General features: G+C 40.7%; 1 protein-coding gene across 1 annotated transcript in view; it reads right to left on the bottom strand.

Annotated features, from left to right (window-relative positions):
* Positions 1 to 25,745, bottom strand: part of XKR7 (XK related 7) — a 103,741-nt gene that overhangs the window by 77,096 nt on the left and 900 nt on the right. The window lies entirely within an intron of this gene.

Here is a 25,745-nt window from a genome sequence, read left to right as displayed (position 1 = left end):
CCTTATGCTGTGTTCCTGTGGAAATCTGTTTCCAAGCCAGGGAGTCATGAGGAGTAAAGCTTGGCCTACAGCTTTCACCTTATGCTATGTTCCAGTGGAAGTCTGCCTCCAAGCCAGGGAGTCCTGTAGGCTTTGCCTACAGCTTTTACCTATTGCTGTGTTCCTATGAAGCTTGCTTTCAAGCTTGATAGGCCTGGCAGCAGGCTTCACTGGACCCAGGCAAAGGTGAAAACTGTAGGTAGAGCTATTACTCCTCAGAACTGTGCGTCCAGAGCCTCCCATACCTCAGTTGAGATTCCAGTCGCCCACCATGAGTCCTTATTCACTGTATGCAGCGAGTGGCTTTATGCTGTGATGGGGAATGCTGCAGGTACAGCAGCTGAGGCCACGTCGCAAGGTATCTCTGGACGAGGGAGCGGTGCTTGGAGCGTGGAGGGGTCCACGTGGGCTGATCCTGGCCCTGGGTGCTGTGCAGGGTCGTTGAGTTTTCTGCCTTGGGAGCATCGGCTCAGGTTTGGCTTCTTTACTTTGCTTGCCTTGGGCGTGTCGACTCGGGCTTTGTTGTTTTATCTTGCTTGCCTTGGGAGCATCTGGCTCAGGCACCTCAGTGACTGTTTGCTTGTCTTAGGTGACATCCTTTGTGAGCGGAGTGATCCGCGCTTGCCTCCACATGTGGTGCAGGTCCTCAAGAGACTTTCTTTTGTCTTTGTTTTGCTTCTGCTCCACTCTGGTTTTGAGGGAGCTTGCCGCGGTTGTTCCGTGGCTCTTCTTAGTGTACTGACAGAATGAATCCTTTCCTGAACCACTAGTGGTGTTTTCTCTGTTAGCCAAGTATTACCTGTTTGTCTTTGTCCCTCTAGGGCAGGCCCTTTGTCTACTCTATTGTGTTCTACTGTATGCCATATGTTTGTATTGCTCTGTTAGTATTGAGATGCGCAGCTAAGCTGCTTATGTTTGATTTTCCTATACAGCTAGGCTGTTCTACTTTACCTTATTCTATGTTTTATGTTTGCCTTGCTTCAGCTAGGTTAGACTGTATAGCTAGGCTGCCTGTTTTCCTTTCTGTGCCGTTTGGCTACCCTTTTAGCCCTGTGTTTTTTGCTGCTAATAAAGCTGCCTCAGTTCATCTCCACTTGTGGTCTGGTCCAGTTCTTGGGAGCACTCTTAGTTCTGAGGGGACTCGGTCTACCCAGAGGTGGTTGGGTGATTCTCACGCGGCCACCTCTGGGCCAAGGGCTTACAAACGTCACACCGGGAAATTATAGACCGGTGAGCCTGACGTCGGTGCCAGGACAAAATGGTACAGACTATTATAAAGAACAAAATTACAGACCATATTCAAAAGCATGGATTAATGAGACAAAGCCAACATGGATTTAGTAAAGGGAAATCTTGCCTCACCAATCTATTACATTTCTTTGAAGGGGTGAAAAAACATGTCGATAAAGGTAAGCCAATCAATATTGTGTATCTGGATTTTCAAAAGGTGTTTGACAAAACTGCGGGAGAGGAACTGGAGTTAACAGAAACACAGCTGGAAAAGGGGATGACGGGCGGGGGTGGTCGAGGGAGTATCACTAGAATCTATGGAGCTCTGTTGGCAAGGGAGTGTCCAGTGGAACATTATACACGAAAATGGGAGCTAGAAATAGGAACAACATATGACCCCCCACAATGGGCACAGATGTTTAAGTCCCTGCTCCGGGTATCGGTGTCCAGCAAGATGGTGGAAAATGGACATAAAATATTATATAGCTGGTACTATACACCCGCCCGCTTGGCTAAAATGTTCAGATTAAGCTTGGCAAGTTGTTGGCGAGAATGTGGGGAAGATGGGGATATGTTTCATGTTTGATGGTCATGTCTATATGCACAAAGATATTGGGCAAGTATCATAGACTTTATCAGATCAGTGACTGCTATACAATATCAACAGAAAATGGAATACTGTTTGCTACATCTTCGGCCGCCCAAGGTACCACGGCATATACATCAATTTGCCACCCAAACATTTGTGGCGGGCAAATTAGTATTAGCAGAAGCATGGAGGAAGCTGAGATTGCCAGATATATCTACTGTGTTAGAAAAATTGGAGTACATTCAATTAATGTCTAAACTCACAGCTATGAGGACTGGACGTATGGCTAAGTACCTAAAGACTTGGGAATCTTACACAGCCTGGAGGGAAACCTCTATGGAATCCTAATGCCACATACTCAGCAAGGGGGGGAGGGGGGAGGGTGGGGAGGGGGGGGGGATGTTGGGAGAAATGCCAGAAGACATTCGATGGGTAATAAATCAGAAAAGGAGACTATGTATGCGTGTTAGAATGTTATATTTTGGAGAAAAGTGATGTTTTAAACAGGTTTTGTACAATTTTGCAAAATGTATAAATAAATGATTAAAAAAAAAAAAAAAAAAAAAAAAAAAAGGTGTTTGACAAAGTACCTCATGAAAGACTCCAGAGGAAATTGGAGAGTCATGGGATAGGAGGTAGTGTCCTATTGTGGATTAAAAACTGGTTAAAAGATAGAAAACAGAGTAGGATTAAATGGTCAGTATTCTCAATGGTGAAGGGTAGTTAGTGGGGTTCCCCAGGGGTCTGTGCTGGGACCGCTGCTTTTTAACATATTTATAAATGACCTGGAGATGGGAGTAACTAGTGAGGTAATTAAATTTGCTGACGACACAGTTATTCAAAGTTGTCAAATCGCAAGAGGATTGTGAAAAATTACAAGAGGACCTTACGAGACTGGGAGACTGGGCGTCTAAATGGCAGATGACGTTTAATTTTAGCAAGTGCAAAGTGATGCATGTGGGAAAGAGGAACCCGAATTATAGTTATGTAATGCAAGGTTCCACGTTAGGAATCACCGACCAAGAAAGGGATATAGGTGTCGTCGTTGATGATATGTTGAAACCTTCTTCTCAGTGTGCTGCAGCAGCTAAGAAAGCAAATAGAATGTTAGATATTATCAGGAAAGGAATTGAAAACAAAAATGAGGACGTTATAATGCCTTTGTATCGTTCCATGAATGACCGCACCTTGAATATTGTGTTCAATTCTGTTCACCGCATCTCAAAAAGATATACTGGAATTAGAAAAGGTGTAGAGAAGGGCGACGAAAATGATAAAGGGATGGGACAACTTCCCTATGACGAAAGGCTAAAGCGGCTAGGGCTCTTCAGCTTGGAGAAAGACAGCTGAGGGGAGATATGATAGAGGTCTATAAAATAATGAGTGGAGTGGAACCGGTTGATGTGAAGCATATGTTCACTCTTTCCAAAAATAATAGGACTAGTGGGCATGAGATGAAGCTGCAAAGTAGTAAATTTAAAACAAATCGGAGAAAATTTTCTTCACTCAATGTGTAATTAAACTCTGGAATTCGTTGCCAGAGAATGTGGTAATGGCAGTTAGCTTAGCGAGGTTTAAAAAAGGTTTGGACGGCTTCCTAAAGGAAAAGTCCATAGACCATTATTGAAATGGACTTGGGGAAAAACCACTGCTTATTTCTGTGATAAGCAGCATACAATGTGTTGTACTTTTTTGGGATCTTGCCAGGTATTTGTGATCTGGATTGGCCACTGTTGGAAACAGGATGCTGGGCTTGATAGACTTTTGGTCTGTCCCAGTATGGCAACACTTATGTAATTATCTGTGCAGAACACTGCTATTAAAAGTTCTTCTGTTCTGCCACTAAATATGATGATGTTACTTCCCTTCTAGCCCAACAACACTGGCTGCCAATACATTTCCAAGTTCCATTTAAATTATTAATACTCACCCATAAAGCATTACACAGTGTTACACCTTCCTGTCTTTCATCCCTGCTCATTCCTCAGACACCTGCTAGGACACTGCGTTCACTACATGATGGTCGCCTATTCATTCCTGCTGCATAATTTGCTCAATTTGAATTCACAAAACATTTTGCTTTTTTTCATTCTAGGACCCTCTCTTTCAAACTCACTCCTTAGGAACATGTGTATAGAACTATCCTTCCCCAAGTTTAACGATGCATGTCTTCAGTTTGGCCTTTCTGGGTTACTCGCAGCCTCTGGCAGCACTTTGAGGTTCTGACCACATTCCTGCTTCCTCTCTCCCTTTTCTATCCTCGTCTTTGTTCTTTGTCTCTGTCCTATTAAACACTGGTGTTCTCATTCTGTTCTTTTTTGGGGGGGGGGGGGGAGATTTTTTTTAATGTTCAAAAATGTTTATTGAGTTTTACATAGTACAAAACATGAAGTATCATATAACATATGTATGTATATGTATGATCTTATGAAATTTGCATTTAAGTAGAAAAATTACATAATACATAGTAAAACAATTTGTGTTAACAACCCATGAGTGTCTATCGTCTTCACCTAAGATTGTAAAGAGTATCTATTTACTTTAATTTATAGAACATATTATGTGGTAGCAAATTCTACTACAGGTGTACAAATTTTTTCATATGACTTTATACTTCTATTTTTCCCACAGCAAGTCATTCAAATTTGGCTATTAAACAAAGAGTTCCACCAATTTATCTTCTCAATGCTGAAAAATCCATTTTAGTGCAATATGTAACAGTATTAACAACAATTTAGCTTTGTACTCATCAAGTGTGCTAGCTAGAGCTTTACCACCTAACACTATATAATGCTATAAGTCAGAGGCTCATCTATATTTGTATCATTTTACATATTGTTTTCCATATGGAAAACCAATATTGTTTTAAGTGTATACAATCAAAAATTGTATGCCTTAATGTATCAATGTCTACATGACAAGACCCAAGAATCAAAACACAAAGCAGGGGATCCCTCTACGACGGAAAATCACAGCAGACAAAAGTAAAGGCTGAACAAGGATGAATCCAGCGCTTTTGTCCAGAGTTTATTATTTGACCCCTGATGTAGGCGCTTGTACGTGCCGAAACACGGACCGTGCCGAGTCCCGTTTTCATTTGAATCAATAAAAGACAGTTGGATAATATCTCCAGTGGTGGATTTGTCCTTGTTCAGCCTCTACTTTTGTCTGCTGTATACATGACAAGACCAACATTTGTCATCACCATCTTTACTAAATTTTGCAATTTTTGGAAGGCGTTAAATGAGCTCTAAGTATGAAAAAGTATATGAATTGCATCACTGAAGCTGAACATGAGGATTTGATTAGCAAGGCCATAAGATTTTCCAATTAACAATATCAATGTTTACATTCAAATCCTTGTTCCAGGCATCTTCAGAGTTAGTAGATGTAGAATACTTTCATAGTTGAAACATTTTATACCAATCAGAAGTAGATTTGCGGCCTGCAGAAATAGTTTGACATAATTTCCGAGAGCTAGGTTGTTCATATAATAATGTATTGATAGTTAACTTAGATGTTATACAGTGTTTAAGTTGTTTCCACTGGAAATATTGGTTATTAGGCAATTTAAACTTCGTAGTTAATGTGTCAAATGTAGACCATGTGGAACTGTTTATAAATTGGTCAACTGTCACGTTGATATATTATATAAACAGCGGTATATCAAACTTAATAAACCATAAGACACTGAGGGTCCTTATATGCCCCCTACAAAAAAGGGGGAGATAGATGATGATGATGTTGGAGGCTTGCTAGCTGTCAATTAAGATAGGTTTTGGCATTATTGACCAAAATTGATGTCCCTCCCATGCTATATATTTTTTCATACAAGCTTTACACTTACTTACATTTACAGTTACAGCTAATTTCTTATAGTCCACTAATCCATTTGCATAGTTCAAAATGGTTTACAGTAAGACTCTAGACTACAGTACGTCTAGGATGTAACAAATATAGAATAACTCAGAGCTAACACCCATTATTTCTTAGTCACATATTCAGAGAATAGTATCTTTAGACCCTTCTTAAACATATTAAGAGAAAATAAAAACCGTAAGTTATTGGATAAAGATTTCTAGAACTTGGCTGCCTCGTATACAAACAGACGCATAAAATATCTTTTCAAAATAATACCCTTAGGGCTCAGAAAATCAAAAAGGAGAGAATTTTGAGTGTTATGCAATTTTTCACCTGATGCATAGTGAACAAGAGAGATCAAATAAGGCGGTACTAATCTATGCATAATTTTCCATAGAAAACATCCTAATTTAAAAGGTTTTCTAGCCTCAACTCGGAGCCAATGGAGTTTAATAAACTGTTATTTTGTCTGATTTTCTAAGAGAATAGATCAGGCAAATTGCCACATTCTGGATTATCTGTAATTTTCTCAGTAGGTATTTTGGCAATCCTAAGTAAACAATCTTATAATAATCTAACCTACTAAGAATCAATGATTGGACTATAAGTCTAAACTGGTCAATCGATAGAAATTTACGAATAACCCTTAATCTTCTCATGATATAGGAGGAGCTCTTAACAGGAGAATTTATCTAAGGTTCCAAAGTCAATCTGTTTTCCAAAATAATACCTACTATCTTTATAGATTGATCTAGTCTAAAACGTTTACCATCAGTAACCAGTTTAGATTTCACTTCCTGAGCTGATTTTGTCTCTATTAATAAAAATTAGGTTTTTTTCTTTATTTAATTTTAAATAGTGGAAAGACATCCAATTGGAAATAAGTGAAAATCAGCAGGAAACTGAACTATTCACGTAAATCAATAGAAATAGGGAATATAATAATAATGTCTGCATATATATAGTTCTTATAGCCTTCTTTCTCCAGGAGTCTATCTAGTGACAACATTAGGACATTAAACAAGATCGGTGACAAAGGTGAACCCTGAGGTACATCTGAAGGTAGTGACCATCTTTCTGACAAATTATCCTGGAATTTAACATAATAGTGTCAAGTGGTCAAAATGCCCCGAAACCAAGCCAAAACATTTCCTGTTATACCAAACTTACCTAAGATTTCTAGCAAAACTGCATGGTCATAGATCCAATTGCGTTAAAAGGGCACCTTGTTTCCTACTTAAAAGATTTCTAACATAATCCAATAGTACAGCTAGCAAAGTTTCTGTACTGTGGTTTGTACAAAAGCCTGATTGTGAACCATGCAGTAGATCAAACTGATCCAAGTAAGACTCCAATTGCTTAGTTACCAATGCCTCCATTATTTTGGTAAAATAGGGGATGGACGCAACTGGTCTATTATTTGCCACATCCCCTTTAGTTTGTTATGTTTAAACATTTATAAATGAAAAATGTCTTGATGTACATGATTTTTGTTTACATTTAATAGAAGCAACATATGTTTCCTGAACTATCCCCAGTAACACACACGTGCTCTTGCACAAAGTGTATCATTTTTGATATGACGTTTAAGTCTAACTTTGGACGTTTTGCTCAAAACATCCAAAATTCAAGTGTGGAATATAGCCAATTTCAAAACAGAAAAAATTCTTTTTTTTTTTTTCAAAAATGGCTATTTGCTAGATGTTTTTGTGCTCTGTGCATTTATCTTTTTAACCTATTTTTGAAAAAAAAAAAGTCCAAGTGAAAAATGCACAACATCAAGCCACTGGGATATAGGAAGAGCCAGCATTCTTAGTAGCCTGGCCACACAGACATCCTAGGAGAGCACTGAGGTACCCTAGGGGGCACTGCAGTGGACTTCAAATAAATGCTCCCAGGAATGTATCTCCCTTGTCTTCTGAGCCCTGCAAAACCCACTACCCTCAATTGTTCACCACTACAATAGCCCTTATGGGTAAAGGGGGCACCTAAATGTCAGTACAGTGGGTTTTTGGTGAGTTTTGGAGGGCTCACAGTTTCCACTACAAATGTAACAGGTAGGGGGAGGTATGGGCATGGGTCCACCTGTCTGCAGTACACTGCATCCACCACTAGACTACTCCAGGGCTCTGCATGCTGCTCTAATGGACCTGAGTATAACATCTGAGGCTGGCAAGTAATGTTTTTAATCACATTTTGGGGGTATGGGAGGGGGTTAGTGACTACTGGCAGAGTAAGGGGAGGTCATCTCTGATTCCCTCCAGTGGTCATCTGGTCATTTAGAGCACTTTTTGTGTCTTATTTGTTAATAAAACAGGTCTATACCAAAACATCCAACTAATAGCCCTGGATGTTTTTGTTTTGTTCCATAATGGCAGAAAAATGTCCAAGTGTTAAGAATGCCGAGATCTCACCCATAACATGCCCCCTTTGTGACTTGAACACACTAAAAGAAATTGGTTTCAAAAATACCAATTTGGACGTTTTTGTGAGAAAAATGTCCAAATGCAGATTTATGCCACTTTTTGAACATTTTTCTCTTTTGAAAATGAGCCCCAAAGTTATATAGAGGGGCATTTTCAATATGACGTCTAAGTTTGACTTTGGACGTTTTGCAAAAAAACGTCCAAAATCTAAATAGGGAGGGTCATTTTCAAAAGGTCTTTTTCAAAAAAGAAAAACGTATATTTTTTTAAATACTGTTTTAAACAAGGTTTTGTGATTTGGACGTTTTGTTTTTTTTAGTTCATTAAAAAAAAAACAAACGCTCAAGTGCAAAACGCACAAAATCAAGCCAATGGGATATAGAAGGAGCCAGCATTTTTAGTAGACTGGTCCCCCCTGACATCCCAGGAAAGCAATAGGGCACCCTAGGGGGCACTGCAATGGACTTTATAAAATGCTTCCAGGTACACATCTCACTATTGCTCCCTTACCTTGTCTGCTGAGCCCCCCCAAACCCACCCAAAGCCCACTACCCCCAACTGTACACTACCATAGCCCTTACAGGTGAAGGGGTACAGTGGGTTTCTGTTAAATTTTGGAGGGCTCATAATTTCCTCCACAAGTGTATCAGTCATCCCTGATTCCCTCCGGTGGTCATCTGGTTATTTAGGGCACCTTTTTGTGACTTACTTGTTATAAAAACGGGTCTAGCTCAAAATGTCTTAGTTTTAGTCCTGGACGGTTTTGTTTTGTTCTATTATGGCTGAAAAACATCTAAGTCTTAGGAACGCCAAGTGCATAGATCACGCCCCCTTGAGATTTGAAAGCACTTCTGATGGACTTCATAGAAAAATGTCTAAAAATAGGTTTTGAAAATACTGATTTGGATGTTTTTGTGAGAAAAATGTCCAAATGCTGCGTTATGACACTTTTTAGACATTTTTTCTGTTTTGAAAATGAGCCCAATAGTAACATAGTAGATGATGGCAGATAAAAACATGTACGGTCCATCCAGAATGCCCAACAAGATAAACTCATAGTATAAGGTATGATACGTACACTTGATCTTGATTTGTCCTTGCCAGTTTCTGGGCACAGACCATAGAAGTCTGCCTGGCACTAGCCTTGTTCTCCAGTTATAGAAGCTGAATCTGTCTAGCCACGATCAGGGCACAAACCGTAGAAGTCTGCCCAACACTTGCTTCACTTCCTAATTACTGGTGTTGCCATCTAATCACCGCTAAACTTGTTTGGTTCCATGCCTTCTATACAGGATTTGTTTGTGTTTATCTCATGCATTTTTTAATTCCGTTACCGTTTTCATCTCCATCACTTCCTGTAGGAGGGCATTCCAGGTATCTATCACCCTCTCCATGTAAAAGTACTTCCTGATATCATCCCTGAGTCAGCCCCCCCCCCCCCCCCCCCCAAACAACTTCAGTTCATTTCCTCTAGTTCTATCACTTTCCCATCTCTGGAGGTTTGTTTGTAAATTAATAGCTTTAAAATATTTGAACATCTGTATCAAATCACCCCGTCTCTCCTTTCCTCCAGAGTATATATGTTCACGTCCTCAAGTCTCTCCTCATACAACTTGTGATGCAAACCCCATACCATTTTGGTTGCTTTCTCTGAACTGCCTCAAGGCTTTTTACATCCTTAGCAAGATACGGCCTCCAAAAGTGAACACAGTACTCCAAGGGGGGCCTCACCAATGACTTGTACAGGGACATCAACACCTCCTTTCTTCTGCTGGTTCTACCCCTCTCTATGCAGCCTAGCATCCTTCTGGCCATAGCCACTACCTTGTCGCATTGTTTCATCACCTTGAGATCCTCTGACACTATCACCCCAAGTGCATCAATCTGCACTTCTTAGCATTAAATTTTAACTCTACGTTTTATACTGGGTTACTACCTTATTGGGTTTCTTTTTTATATTTCTGACTAAATACAGAAACCTCTATAATCTTTTTCTCAAAATAAACATCTATGAAAACTTTAAATACATAGCTTAATATAATGATGAGGGCTCAGTTTTTGTTGCATTACACAGACCAAAGTCTTATCTTTTATAATGTCACCATCCACCATCATAGCACCATTGTCTGTCCCTACCTCCCAAAACTGCTGTGATTTTCTCTCATTATTCACAAGCTGAAATTTGCATTTATTGTAGGGCTTATATATTATGAACAATTCCACTTATCTTTGGTTTTTGTGCTGTTCTTGGTATGGTGATATGTTGCTCCTGGTCCAAGATTAATACAGTGTAACGCTTTTCATTGCCAAAATTCCCTCATTCCATTATGACTCCCCATTGTGACTCATTCTCTGTAACTCTGTAATTCCTTTATTATGATGTCTTACAATCCACTAGTGTCAATCCTTACGTTCCCAACATGGTCCATGTTTCTCCATTAATTGGCATACTCAGGAGAACTTATCTATAGAAAATTTCAGCTAGCCAATGAAGGAACTCTATTTACCTCGAGTTTTGGGGAGCAGCCTGGCCTAAGAGACCAATATGACTGCCAAAAACACCAGTTGCAAGCCAGTCACTGACCAGAGGGTAAGTGGGGGGGGGGGGGGGGAGGCAACATCCGTGAGACTCCAGACCACACCAAAGGGCAAGGTGGAGCCGGAATGGAGACCTTCCTGTCCTGAGCTGAAACTGCCTGGAAGCTCAACTCTCCAGTACAGTGCATACTCACCTAAGCTACAGGTAAGGGTACCTGGGCACAAGTGGGGGGAGTAGTCAGTGCATATGAGCACTTGGTGTTTTCTTCTGTTTACTTGTTTTGCAACAGTCCACCCGGAGGTGCTGATGGTGCCAGGAGTGGCTATAGTGGAACTGAGACATTGTGTAGAAGAAGTATAGCCAAGTTACTTCAGAAGACATAGGAGCAGTAGCCTGATTAATCAGAAACATTTGGGGAAAAGAGTAAAGAAGATTGATTGGACTGGCAGTAGGATCCACACTTGTGGAGTCCTTTTTTAAACATTTTTTAATCTGGTCATGTCTGGAAGGAAATGGATGTAGAGACCAGAGAACATAAGAACTTAAGAGTAGCCATACTGGGTCAGACCAACGGTCCATCTAGCCCAGTACCCTGTTTTCCAAACAGTGGCCAAGCCAGGTCACAAGTACCTGGCAGAAACCCAAATATTTCCTCCTATTTGTTTTAAAAGTATTTCCATGTAACTTCCTCGAGTGTCCCCTAGTCTCTGTACTTTTGGAACAAGTAAAAAATTAATTTACTTCTACTTGTTCTACACCACTCAGGATTTTGTAGACATCAATCATATCTCCCCTCATTCGTTTCTTTTCCAAGCTGAAGAGCCCTAACCTCTTTAGCCTTTCCTCATATAAGAGGAGTTGCATCCCCTTTATCATTTTAGTCGCTCTTCTTTGAACCTTTTCTAATTCCGCTATATCTTTTTTGAGATACGTCAACCAGAACTGAATGCAGTACTCCAGGTGCAAAAATACATAGTAAAAACTTTTTTAGATACATTAAAAGCAGGAAACCGGCCAAAGAGTCGGTTGGGCCGCTGGACGAAAATGGTGTTAAAGGGGCGATCAAGGAGGACAAAGCCGTAGCGGAGAAATTAAACGAATTCTTTGCTTCGGTCTTCACCGAGGAGGATTTGGGGGGGACACCGGTGCCGGAAAGAATATTTGAAGCGGGGGAATCGGAGAAACTAAACAAATTCTCTGTAACCTTGGAGGATGTAATGGGTCAGTTCAGCAAGCTGAAGAGTAGTAAATCACCGGGACCTGATGGTATTCATCCCAGAGTATTAATAGAACTAAAAAATGAACTTGCGGAGCTACTGTTAGAAATATGCAATCTGTCCCTAAAATCGAGTGTAATACCGGAAGACTGGAGGGTAGCCAATGTTACTCCGATTTTTAAGAAGGGTTCCAGAGGAGATCCGGGAAATTATAGACCGGTGAGTCTGACGTCGGTGCCGGGCAAGATGGTGGAGGCTATTATTAAGAATAAAATTGCAGAGCATATACAAAAACATGGACTGATGAGACAAAGTCAGCACGGATTTAGTGAAGGGAAGTCTTGCCTCACCAATCTAATGCATTTTTTTGAGGGGGTAAGCAAACATGTGGACAATGGGGAGCCGGTTGATATTGTATATCTGGATTTTCAGAAGGCGTTTGACAAAGTGCCGCACGAAAGACTCCTGAAGAAATTGCAGAGTCATGGAATCGGAGGTAGGGTATTATTATGGATTAAGAACTGGTTGAAAGATAGGAAGCAGAGAGTAGGATTGCGTGGCCAGTATTCTCAGTGGAGGAGGGTAGTTAGTGGGGTCCCGCAGGGGTCTGTGCTGGGTCCGTTGCTTTTTAATGTATTTATAAATGACCTAGAGATGGGAATAACTAGTGAGGTAATTAAATTCGCCGATGACACAAAATTATTCAGGGTCGTCAAGTCGCAGGAGGAATGTGAACGATTACAGGAGGACCTTGCGAGACTGGGAGAATGGGCGTGCAAGTGGCAGATGAAGTTCAATGTTGACAAGTGCAAAGTGATGCATGTGGGTAAGAGGAACCCGAATTATAGCTACGTCTTGCAAGGTTCCGCGTTAGGAGTTACGGATCAAGAAAGGGATCTGGGTGTCGTCGTCGATGATACGCTGAAACCTTCTGCTCAGTGTGCTGCTGCGGCTAGGAAAGCGAATAGAATGTTGGGTGTTATTAAGAAGGGTATGGAGTCCAGGTGTGCGGATGTTATAATGCCGTTGTATCGCTCCATGGTGCGACCGCACCTGGAGTATTGTGTTCAGTACTGGTCTCCGTATCTCAAAAAAGATATAGTAGAATTGGAAAAGGTACAGCGAAGGGCGACGAAAATGATAGTGGGGATGGGACGACTTTCCTATGAAGAGAGGCTGAGAAGGCTAGGGCTTTTCAGCTTGGAGAAGAGACGGCTGAGGGGAGATATGATAGAAGTGTATAAAATAATGAGTGGAATGGATCGGGTGGATGTGAAGCGACTGTTCACGCTATCCAAAAATACTAGGACTAGAGGGCATGAGTTGAAGCTACAGTGTGGTAAATTTAAAACGAATCGGAGAAAATTTTTCTTCACCCAACGTGTAATTAGACTCTGGAATTCATTGCCGGAGAACGTGGTACGGGCGGTTAGCTTGACGGAGTTTAAAAAGGGGTTAGATAGATTCCTAAAGGACAAGTCCATAGACCGCTATTAAATGGACTGGAAAAATTCCTCATTTTTAGGTACAACTTGTCTGGAATGTTTTTACGTTTGGGGAGCGTGCCAGGTGCCCTTGACCTGGATTGGCCACTGTCGGTGACAGGATGCTGGGCTAGATGGACCTTTGGTCTTTCCCAGTATGGCACTACTTATGTACTTATGTACCATGGGACAATACAAAGACATTATAGTATTTTCAGTCTTATTCACCATCCCTTTCCTAATAATTCCTAGCATCCTGGTTGCTTTTTTGGCCACCGCCACATACTGAGCAGAAGATTTCAGCGTATTATCTACGAAGACACCCAGATCTTTTTCTTCAGTGCTGACCCCCAAGGTGGACCTAAGCATCAGGTAACTTAAGATTCGGATTGTTCTTTCCAATGTGCATCACCTTGCATTTGTCCACATACAATTTCATCTGCCATTTGGATGCCCAGACTTCCAATTTCTTAAGGTCTTCCTGCAATATTTCACAGTCTGCACGTTTTTAACAACCTTGAATAGTTTTGTATCATCTGCAAATTTAATCACCTCACTCGTCATTCCGATTTCCATATCATTTACAAATATGTTAAATAGCAGCAGTCCCAGTACAGATCCCTGCGGCACTCCACTATTCACCCTCCTCCATGGAGAGAAATGATCATTTAACCCTACTCTCTGTTTTCTGTCCAATAACCAATTCCTAATCCACACCAGATCCTTGTCTCTTATCCCATTAGTCCTTATTTTTTTCAGGAGTTTCTCATGAGGAGCTTTATCAAAAGCTTTCTGAAAATCTAGATACACTACATCAACCGGCTCACCTTTATCCACATGTTTATTCACATCTTCAACGAAATGAAACAAATTGGTGAGGCAAGACTTCCCTTGGCTGAACCCATTCTGACTCTGTCCCATTAAACCATGTTTGTCTATGTGTTCTGTAATTTTATTCTTTATAATAGTTTCCACTATTTTGCCTGGCATCGACGTCAGGCTTACCGGTCTATAATTTCCTGGATCACCCCTGGAACCCTTTTTAAAAATCAGTGACACATTGGCCACTCTCCAGTCTTCAGGTACTATGGATAATTCTGACGACAGGTACATATTACTAGCAGCGGATCAGCAATTTCATGCTATTTTCTTCATTTGGGTCCTTTTTCCATTCTTTGAAGGACAAGTTTTTGGCTGTAATGGTCTCTTTTACGTCACCTTTTACCCATGCAGGCTGACATTTTCTCTTCTTTCCACCTTTGCAAATACATGGAATGCATCTGGACTGGGCTTCCAAGACGGTAGTTTTGATTTAGTGTCCTAACCTTTGCAGCTGATCCTTTTAGTTTCTTTTTAACCATTTTCCTCATTTTATTATAGTAGCCCTTTCAAAAATTAAATGCAGCTACAATAGATTTCCTTTGTGGGTTCATCCCAGATAGTAGCTCAAACGATGAGGCAGAGGTAAAGAGCCTGAAGAGGGAGAATAGAGCCCTAACTTAGCAGCTAGAACAAATCAGGAGGCAGTTAAAACAAAGAGAAGCCTGCAGGAACAAGATAACTCTAAAGGGGTAGGTCCCCAAGAAGACACTAAGCCTGGATGGTGTAGAGTGAAAAGATAATTTAGGAACAGACTCCAGGGAATTAAACCCCAAAGCGAAGGTCCTGGAAGGCAGGGATCAGGAGGGATCCACACCTAAAACTAAGATGAGGTTACCAAGAGCTCAGATAGTGAAGAAAATAACCATGAGGTTATCTAAGAAAGGGAGAAACCTCAAGAATAGGCCAAGTACACAAAGGGAAACCAACCTACTACTATTTATCATTTCTATAGTGCTACTAGACATATGCAATGCTATACACTTGAACATGAAGAGATAGTCCCTTCTTGAAAGAACTTACAATCTAATCAAAGCAGACAAACAGTACAAATAAGGGATAATTGAATAACTAAGGTGGAAATGATAAAACAGACATGGGTACTGTACAAGTGAATAGGGGTTAGGAGTTTAAAGCAGCATCAAAAAGGAGGGGTTTTAGCCTAGATTTGAACACGGCCAGAGTTGGAGTTTGATGTACAGAGGAAGTCTATTCCAGGCATATAATGTAGCAAGATAAAAGGAAAGGAGTCTGGAGTTGGCAGTGGAGGAGGAGGGTACAGATAAGACAGATTTACCCAATGAATGAAGTTCCCGGGGAGGAGTGTAGGAAGAGATAAGAGTGGAGAGGTACTGAGGAGCTGCAGAGTGAATGCACTTGTAATTCAATAAAAAGTTTGAACTGTATGCAGAAACAGATGGGGGGGGGGGGGGGGGGGGGGAGCAAGTTTGCAGTTGGAAATATCCAACAGATATTTTTTCCTGTGCTTTGCTTGAGCCATCAGATAAGTTGTTTTCATTTTCTCTCGAGCACTGATATTATGCACAGACTGTAATCTTTCTTGAATTTCAAATGAAGTCTTATAATCTGTGGGAAGGTTTTTGCCGATGATGAAGTAGAGATCTACTCAGATCGATATAGCTCTGTAAATCTATAAATCTTTTTTTAGGATTTGAGATACTTTGAAGTTTTTCCTTCCCTTTTTCATTATAAGCTTCTTCTATTAGAGTTCCATACTGTGAAACTGTGTGGATTATTGCTTATTCACATTTGTAATCCCACACCCCTTTTTGTGTTATTATAGTTGACATTTTTAATTGTGCATTTGATTCTTCTGTCAAGTTGTTCAGAAGAGATACCGGTGCCAGAAATGGAATTCAAAGCTGACGAGTTGGAAAAACTGAATGAAATCTCTATAAACCTAGAGGATGTAATGGGGCAATTTGACAAATTGAAGAGTAGCAAATCTCCTGGACCAGATGGTATCCATCCCAGAGTACTGATAGAATTGAAAAATGAACTGGCGGAACTATTGTTAGTAATATGTAATTTATCATTAAAATTGAGCGTTGCACCAGCAGATTGGAGGGTGGCCAATGTAATGCCGATTTTTAAAAAAAGGTTCCAGAGGAGATCTGGGAAATTATAGACCAGTAAGCCTGACGTTGCTGCCGGGCAAAATGGTAGAGATTATTATAAAGAACAAAATTACAGAGCATATTCAAAAGCATGGATTAATGAGACGTGGAGGGGCATTTTCGAAAGAGACCTCCAAGTTTTGATTTGGACGTCCTTGCAAAATGTCCAAATTCAGGGGCGGGGAAACCCGTATTTTCAATACAAGATGGACGTCCATCCTTCATTTCGAAAATCCTGTCAGGGACGTCCAAATCCTTAAATTTCGCCGGCCCTAGATTTGGACGTCCCTAGACATGGACGTTTCTGATTTTTGGCGATTTTCGAAACCAAAGACATCCATGTCAAAAATGACCACATGCACACCATTTGGTCATGGGAGAAGCCATCATTTGTAGTGCACTGGTCCCCCTGACATGCCAGGACACCAACCGGGCACCCTAGGGGGCACTGCAGTGGACTTCAGAAATTGATCCCAGGAACTGAGCCCCCCCAAAACCCACTACCCCCAACTGTACACCACTACCATAGCCCTTATGGGTGAAGGGGGCACCTAGATGTGGGTACAGTGGGTTTCGGGTGGGTTGTGGAGGGCTCGCTGTTTCCTCCACAAATGTAATAGGTGGGGGGGGGGGGGATGGGGCTGGGTCCGCCTTTTTGAAGTGCACTGCACCCAGTAAAACTGTTCCAGGGACCTGCATACTGCTGTCATGGACCTGAGTATGACATCTGAGGCTGGCAAAAAGGTTGGCACAAAAGATTTTTAAAGATGGTTTTTGAGGGTGGGAGGGGGTTAGTGACTACTGGGGGAGTAAGGGGAGGTCATCCCCGATTCCCTCTGGTGGTCATCTGGTCATTTCGGGCACCTTTTTGTGCCTTAGTCGTAAGAAAAACAGGTCCAGGTGAAAACGTCCAAATGCTCATCAGGGACGTCCATGTTTTTTTTAAATATGGGTCAAAGACGTCCAGTGTTAGGCACACCCAAGTCCCACCTTTGCTACGCCTCCGACAAGCCCCATTGAACTTTGGCTGTCCTTGCAACGGAGTGCAGTTGAAGATGTCCTAAATCAAGCTTCGATTATACTGATTTGGACGTCCCTGGGAGAAGGACGTCCATCTTCCGATTTATGTTGAAAGGTGGACATCCTTCTCTTTTGAAAATGAGCCCAAAAGCCAACATGGATTTAGTGAAGGAAAATCTTGCCTCACCAATCTATTACATTTCATTGAATGGGTGAACAAACATGTGGATAAAGGCGAGCTGATCGATATTGTATATCTGGATTTTCAAACAGCGTTTGACAAAGTACCTCATGAAACACTCCAGAGGAAATTGGAGAGTCATGGGATAGAAGGTAGTGTTCTATTGTGGATTAAAAACTGGTTAAAAGACAGAAAACAGAGAGTAGGGTTAAATGGTCAGTATTCTCAATGGAGAAGGGTAGTTAGTGGGGTTCCCCAGGGGTCTGTGCTGGGACTGCTGCTTTTTAACATATTTATAAATGACCTAGAGATGGGAGTAACTAGTTAGGTAATTAAATTTGATGATGACACAAAGTTATTCAAAGTTGTTAAATCGCAAGAGGATTGTGAAAAATTACAAGAGGACCTTACGAGACTGGGCATCTAAATGGCAGATGACATTTAATGTGAGCAAGTGCAAAGTGATGCATGTGGGAAAGAGGAACCCGAATTATAGCTAAATCATGCAATGTTCCTCATTAGGAGTCACCGCCAAGAAAGGGATCTAGGTGTCGTCGTTGATGATACGTTGAAACCTTATGCTCAGTGTGCTGTGGCAGCTAAGAAAGCAAATAGAACGTTAGGTATTATTAGGAAAGAAATGGAAAACAAAAACGAGGACGTTATAATGCCTTTGTATCGCTTCATGGTGCGACCGCACCTCGAATATTGTGTTCAATTCATCTCAAAAAAGATATAGTGGAATTAGAAATGGTGCAGAGAAGGGTGACAAAAATGATAAAGGGGATGGGATGTAAATTGATTTGCACTTTTCTGACCACTGACAGGTCAGTTATGACCCATGAACTGCATAGCTAAAGGCTCAAAATGCCTGAGAGCTGCATCTTTCTGTACTTTCTGCTGAAAGCTGTGAATTTGAGGTCATGCTGATCTACAGCAAAGTGCGCTCTTCCCTTCCCTGACAGAGCTGGTGCCACTGACTCTACATCACAAGGACACTAAGAATGTATACACAGTTTGAAAGTGAAGATGTGTTAAGGCTACTAGACAAAACAATGATAAGACCTGAGTCTTGGAGAAAAGCCTGTAACAAAATGATGGCTACAATCTCCTGTAAAAGAAACCGTGGACTTGTTATAAGATGCTGTGTTCCGTAACATTTAGATAGTGTGTTCCATTCTATGTAAACAATGCAGTAAGACAGAAATTAGCTGAAGTTGCAAGGCTGTATGGTTTGGGAGGGAATTGATGCCCAATCCATTGTTCAGAAAGGTATATAAGTCACTGTTGTATTGTGTTTAGACAGAGTCTGAAATGATCAACAGTAAGTAAATCTTTACAGAAGTGGTCTCTCTCTCTCTCTCTCATAACAAATTGCTATTTGTTATTGCCTGATTGCTTTGTTATTATCTGGACTGGTAAGGAATAAAGACTTTCTCCTTGAAAGAAACATAGCTTCTGTCTTCTCTGCCACCCCATATTTTGGGGGTGGCTGGTCCACTATATCTTGTGGTGGGTGTAAGGCAGAAACCCTATTACCCCACTTATCCAAATGGTATATTTCTTATGGTAAGTAGAAGGGTCAGAGAAAGAATTCCCACATATTATAGCCTCCTCTGAGACTAAGTGGTTACCAGAGGGGACCATATAACCACCGACTCCACTATAAACATATGATAGCAGGTTGGATGGTTTGTTTAATGTAAGTGGAGTCAGAGTTTATTATGCTTTACTAATTCCTCTGTAACTGAATTTTGAAGTGTGTTTTCGGCAAATTTAAATAGATCTGAAATAGGGTTATATCTTTAAATGTGGGTAAATTCTGAGCTGCAAGATATATATATATATCTTGCAGCTCAGATTATACTGCCAATCTCGGGATCCTAAAATTTTCTTTTTCCAGTTTCTGTTTCAGTGACAGGATTGCAGAAACTGTTCAGTGCTCAAATACTTTTTTTGGAATCAGCTGTCAGATTTCTGAAACTGATATTTATCCACTATTGGAATTTTAAAAAAAAATGTAGGTGTGAAAGATTTTTGTTTCGAAGGATTGATCTTTTTACTGTGCCTTGCCAAGAACTAAGTGCAGGATTCTTGGTAATACAATATTTAGGTTCATCTGCAGACTCCCTGAATATCAGACTTACGGAAGTTGTGATTGACTCTATAAGTACCTACAGACATCCATTTGTAAGTATACCTTTTATTATTTGACTATATCGTTTAGAAAGTCTGTTAGGTTGTTGTTTACATTATGGCCACACCTGTTGAAATTGTAGTAAGCTATTTACCTACTCAGCGAAAGGAATTAGAAAACATTTGTATCCAATGGCATGATTGGAACAAAAGACAAACTGATTTTTTTTGGCCAGATAAGGGATTCCTTGATAGACAGCTTTTGCACTCACTTATGAATTATTTTGAAAAAACTAAAAAGGGTACCTCCTGCCTGAAACACCTTCAAGCTTTAAACCAGTAGGTTTTTGTTTCCCAACATGAGAATGAAATTAACTCCTTACCTCAAAATGAGAAATTTCCTCCCCCACCACCTGCAATGGAAACCAAGGCTACAGCTCCCTCCTCACCTTATTATTCCCAAATTGAAGATAAATCTACAGATCTCAAGTCGGTTTTACCTTGTACTGCAGTTGGATATAAACCTATTTATCCTCCCCTATCTGACTGTGATCCTTTGTCTTTTTCTTCTCTCCATGATTCTCCTGATAAATCTGTAAATAGGAGCGATTCGGAAGTTACAGGACGTGCTTCTGCATGTTTTGAAGGCCATATTGAAGGCCCGATTTCCCTTTCTGATTTTATAGTTACAAAACTTAACTCCAGTCCAGATGATTGCGCTGCAGATAGTGCCACCTCAACTGTTGTCATCCCCCAACACCCTAGTAATACTGCTGCTAAGCAGGTTAAAATAAACCACAACTCTAATTCCACTTCCACAAATCTGTGTACTCCTTCACAGGTAGATATTGATCATGCCCGTAACCTTGCAACAGATATTTTATCCTCTCTTCCCGAACTTGACAGTGACTCCAATACTTCCTCTTTTGCGAGTATTTGGGCACACCAACAGGCAATAACAAGGCAGATGGATAATATCGCCCAGAGTTTAGATAATGCTACCACTATGCTAGGATTCGCGAGGAGACAGTCCATAATAAACATGCAGTGGGAGTCTACATCAGATACACCACCTCTTCATCAAATGCTTCCTTATTTTGAACTCAACCCATGACCTAACACTGCTCCCGCCTCTGAAACCACTAAGTCATCACTCCTTGAGGACGTTTACGTTCTTGCCACAACAGACCCTGAGCTTTTGATCGGCGCTACCGCTCTTCCTAAGAAAACTGACCAGATTATATTGAAATATGACACCCCAAGTTTACCTAACCGTTTACGCTCACACACTGGCCCTATTCCTTCTCCTTGGAAATTGAGATCGACTTCTACTGCACGGAAAGGTGAGATCCCAGAAATGTCTCTATTTTCTTCTCAGGAATTCCAAACTCTTACAGGTTATATGGAAACACAACCCATTTCTGCTAATGAGTATGTAGCACAACAAGAAGATTCTTGGTATTTTGTATTACCTTGGTCTAATGACCTAGCGAAATGGTTAGAATCTTTATATCCACACTCTTCTATATGGCCACACACAGGTTCCTTAACTGCAGAAGGGCTCATGTTAGCCCATAATCTGATATACTCCCAGCCAGATCCCCAATGGGGCTCTAATGTTAAAACTTACCTGCAGGAAGGTCTTAAAGTTTGGTTAAAATATGCAAGAAAGTTTCCTCCATCTCGACTAACAGATGCACTGTTTCCCTTATTTGATAAACAGTCCGGCCTCAAACCCCATACAGAATATGTCCCATATTCAAATGTAGAATTAACTAGCATTAGTCAGCAGCTTCCAGATCTTACTAATGGTGGTGGGTAAGTGGATAAGATGTTTTGAAAAACTGACTATGGGCAACAAATTGGCTGTTGGGGATATTAAAGCTTTACTTGGCCGTATCCCTCAAGCCAATGTGGTGGACTTCTTTACTTCCGCTGGTTATGTTACCATGGTCACATCATCTGATTATGATGGCAATAGTTTTGATCAAATCCAATCTGCACTTTGGGCTGTTATTCAGAATCATTTCCCCACTAGAAAGGATTTCTCTGTCCTTACTTCCCAAAGATGGGACTCCGTAGAACCTATTGAAAAATACATATTAAAATTACAGGAATTACATAGAGATGAAACTGAGGAGAGATTCGATTCACCTAATACTTTGCCTGTATTTTATCATCTTTTTAAGGAAACTCTCTCTATTAAAATAAAAGAAGCCCTTGGTAATACTGTAGGGATTTCTCAGAAATCATGGCCCGAAATGAAGGAACATATTTTACATCATTGCCGTTCTTTCATTGCACTGAGTCAGAAACAAACCAAAGGACTCTAAAAGTACAACAATTAAGGACTGAATCTAACTCTAATGCTACTTATGAGGAAAGGCTAAAGTGGCCAGGGGTCTTCAGCTTGGAGAAAAGACAGCTGAGGGGAGATATGATAGAGGTCTATGAGTGGAGTGGAAAGGGTAGGCATGAAGCGTAGAACATTTTTCTTTACTCAACGTGTAATTCAACTCTGGAATTCGTTGCCAGAGAATGTGGTAATGGTGGTTAGCTTAGCGGGGTTTAAAAAAAGGTTTGGATGGCTTCCTAAAGGAAAAGTCCACAGACCATTATTAAAATGGACTTGGGGAAACTCCACTGCTTATTTCTGGGATATATATCAACCCAACAATTGGTAGATTGTGAAACAATACCAGATGGTCTCAACAACGGTTGTAGTGGGGAAGTCTCATATATATTCACTGAGGCTACTTTGTTAACACCAATCAGGTATGCCGTCTTACGTGATAGTTTTAATCATAGACAGCCCCGAACTGTCCAAACTTAATATCGTGCAAAAAAACTTTTTTATATGAATTATTTTTTGTTTTTTCTTTATGGCAGAGTTATATGACTATACTGCGTTTCTAGAAATATTTTTCTCACAGAGACAACTTAATGTAACTATCGGTGACTTATCTGTATAAGCTCCTGGAAGTATCTGACTCTCTGGAATGCTTCCGGATGACAACTAATCAACATTGCATGAAACAACCCCATTGGATGTATGTATTTAATCCATTGGGTTCAGTGGTATCAAGGTGATAGATCCAAAATGTTTCTCGTTGTAATAGTCTTGTATTCCGGTCACCCCCCCTGGGGATGGGAGTGACATGGTCTATCACCATGCAGCGTAACGATTCAATTGTATGTTTATTTTTCAAACAATGTTGAACAAGTAGAGCTCCTAAGTTCTGTGCTGTTATCCGTGATCTATGTTCGGTCATCATACTGTAGCTGCACAGGCCGGTCATTTTAAATGCAATAAACCGAGTTGTAGGACATGTGAACTCACTATTGAGACTGACAGCTTGAGTCACAATGGACAAACCTATCAATTAAGACATCATACTACTTGCCGCACGACATATATTATTTATTATATTATCTGTCCCTGCAACAAGGTTTACATCGGAAACTCCAATAGGTCTCTTAATGCCAGGATGACCGAACATAGATCACCAATAACAGCACAGAACTTAGGAGCTCCACTTGTTGAACATTGTCTGAAAAATAAACATACAATTGAATCATTACGCTGCATGGTGATAGACCACCTCACTCCCATCCCCAGGAGGGGTGGCCGGAATAGAAGACTATTACAATGAGAAACATTTTGGATCTATCACCTTGATACCACTGAACCCAATGGATTAAATATGTACATCCGATGGGGTTGTTTCATGTAATGTTGATTAGTTGTCATCCGGAAGCATTCCAGAGAGTCAGAAACTTCCGGTACCAGACATATAAAAAGAACATTGCCGCCATGTTAGGGTTCCTGGGTAGGAGCCATATGCAGAAGGAGACAGACCGTAAGCCATGAACTACCTTAAATTAGTAGGAGGACAACGTACATACAGCATTTGGCTAATTTTGTTCTGTTTTGCTGTCGTAGGACTCTCCCTTGATAAAGCGATTGATGCGAAACAGGCACCTGTCCCATACCCGGGAGCTTATACAGATAAGTCACCAATAGTTACATTACATTGTCTCCGTGAGAAAAATATTTCTAGAAACGCAGTATGGTCATATAATTCTGGCATATTCGTGCAATATATCATAAAGAAAAAACAAAAAATAATTCATATAAAAAAGTTTTTTTTGCATGATATTAAGTTTGGACGGTTGGGGGCTGTCTATGAATAAAACTATCACGTAAGAAGGCACACCTGATTGGTGTTAACAAAGTAGCCTCAGTGAATATATATGAGACTTCCCGTTGTTGAGACCATCTGGTATTGTTTCACAATCTACCACTTGTTGGGTTGATATATATTTAAAGTTTTTTGGTAGATTACCGCCATCAAAATTTGACAAGTATTTCTGGGATAAGCAGCATAAAATGTTTTGTACTTTTGGGGATCTTGCCAGGTATTTGTGACCTGGATTGGCCATTGTTGGAAACAGGATGCTGGGATTGATGGACATTTGGTCTGTCCCAGTATGGCAATACTTATGTAGAAGGCAGCAGTGGGTAGGCCAGTGCCAGTTCAAACACTGCAAGGAAGGATGCTACCCCTGCTCTTATGGCTAGTTTGTAAAAAGCTAGGGCTGTGAGTGTTTTTATTTTGTTTGGACCTCTGATAAGTCATTGTAAGACTAAGGAATGGTACAAATTTGCTCAAATGAAACTGAGAAAAAGAAAAGAAGAGGAGGGGGAGGGGGAGTGAAGGCCCAAACCCTAGTGGGGTCAGGCCGAGTGGCCCCAGAGTTTGCCTGAGAGGAAGAAAGCCCAAAGGAAAAACTGCTTGGACAAAATATTGCAAAACTTAGCTGGGATTCTGCAGAGGTAATGTGGCTGCTGAAGTTAAGTGTTTGGATATTAGTAGCCTAATAAAGCACTGGTTGTTATTAATGACAAGCAATGGCTCACTTAAACTGTTCTGGGAAAAATTGCTATCAGTGGGGAGCTAATCAGTGCCAGAAGCTGCTTGCGACTGTATGCACTCTGTACAGATATGTCTGTATTTATAAAATGCGTACATAGTAACATGGTAAATGATGGCAGATAAAGACCTGTATGGTCCATCCAATCTGTCCAACAAGGCAGCCAGAATTGTACCTGCCTTTTTGTGCAAGTTTTTCTTTTCTATGCCATGTTTAAACTGTGGATGTCATTTAAGTTTTGCTTTGATACCATCCTCTTTGCATATAGGGATCTTTTGTATTTATCCTCACACATTATTGTCCTCACCACCTTTGCCTTGAAGGTATAGACTTTGCAACTCCATTGACTCTCCACTCAAGTGCTGCCCCGGGAAGGCCTAAGCATGGACCACATTAAAATACCTTGTGTTCTTGTTGGCATGCTTAGTGGTACATGTGTATACACCTGTGTAATTTTATACTTGCCATATTTGTGAGCTTCAGGCACAGAAACTGTTTTATAAAAATTACCTCTTAAGGTGCCAGTTCTATAAAGGAGCACCTAGATGTGGGCACCCTAATGCAGCATAGGGAGTGCCTTTTTTATAATGGTATCTGGGTGCCCAGATTTTGTTACAGAATAGTAGTGTAAACCTGCATCAAAGAATGTCTAAAGGAAGGTGCACCCATTTATGCCAGATCAATAGCAGGTGTAAATGGGTGCAGCAAAGTGGAGCACATAACATGTGTAATATACAGCATTTTATAAGGTGCATATGTTATTGTAAGACAAGCCCATGCTCCAACCATGTTTATGTCCCTTTGCAATTGCACAGTATAGCACTTATGCACACGCACATAGAATAGTGCTTAGGGTATTTGCATGTGTAAGCGCTAATTTCCTCTGCACTTATGTGCACTAGGCATGTGCAAGTGCAGGCATGCAGTTATAGAATTGACCTTTGTTTGTCTTAAAAGTATTTGCATACTTTGCACCTCGTATTTGTGTGCATTGGGAGGGGGCACAAAATATCATGAGCACATAAGAAAACATATTGTTTTCCTCTGCAGTCCTAAATATGGCCACAATTA

The sequence above is a fragment of the Microcaecilia unicolor genome, chromosome 8 (genome assembly GCF_901765095.1).
Source record: "Microcaecilia unicolor chromosome 8, aMicUni1.1, whole genome shotgun sequence".
NCBI lineage: Eukaryota > Metazoa > Chordata > Amphibia > Gymnophiona > Siphonopidae > Microcaecilia > Microcaecilia unicolor.
This window is presented reverse-complemented; position numbering and strand designations above follow the sequence as displayed.